This window comes from Octodon degus, unplaced genomic scaffold, assembly GCF_000260255.1.
Source record: "Octodon degus isolate 3935 unplaced genomic scaffold, OctDeg1.0 scaffold00240, whole genome shotgun sequence".
Classification (NCBI taxonomy): domain Eukaryota; kingdom Metazoa; phylum Chordata; class Mammalia; order Rodentia; family Octodontidae; genus Octodon; species Octodon degus.
In genome coordinates, this window is record NW_004524816.1 from 2,669,293 (window position 1) to 2,669,863 (window position 571).

Consider the following 571-nt stretch of genomic DNA (forward strand, 5'->3'; position numbering starts at 1 on the left):
TTTCTATACCTTATTAAGCTGCCTCAAATATATTCCTTAAGCATTAAAAATAAAGAAACAATCTCGGTGTAAGTGCAATATCACTTTTATGATGAGCTACTGGCATTAAGTTTTAATTGAGCCGCTAGTGGCCAGAATTTTTTTTTTTAAAGCGATCAGTAGACTAGAAACAGTAGGACGACGGTCTCGTGAAGTAGGAGGCCGCAGATTCTGTCGGCGCCCGCCCTCCTGCTTTTTCTCCAGCCGCCGTTTCCACAGCCTTTCGCGCTCTGCCGACAGGGGAAGCCCCGCCCAGGCGTATCTGATTGGCTCCTTTGAAAGTCTACGGATTCCCCGATTGGTGGCTCCGAGCTCCTTTAGCGCGGTGAGTTTGAAACTGCTTGAACTTGACTTCCGAGCCGACGCCGGGGGTCCTGTGAGGAGAGACCCAGGCGAGGTACCTGCCGCCTCGGCCGCCGCGGGGCGACTCCCGGGTACGGGTGGGCTCGGGGCCGTCGTGTGGGGTCCGCTCGGCGAGCGCCGAGGAGCGGGTGGCCGGGGGCGCGGGGGCTGCCGGCTTGGGTGGGCGGCG

At 57.6% G+C, this 571-nt stretch overlaps 1 protein-coding gene across 1 annotated transcript in view; it reads left to right on the forward strand.

Annotated features, from left to right (window-relative positions):
• Positions 1-402: 402 nt before the first annotated feature.
• The window catches only part of Cdk1 (cyclin dependent kinase 1), a 15,352-nt gene continuing 15,183 nt past the window's right edge, over positions 403-571 (forward strand). The window contains exon 1 of the mRNA XM_004645880.2: positions 403-473. The gene's annotated coding sequence lies outside the window, so the exon portion shown is untranslated. The remainder of the gene's footprint in view (positions 474-571) is intronic.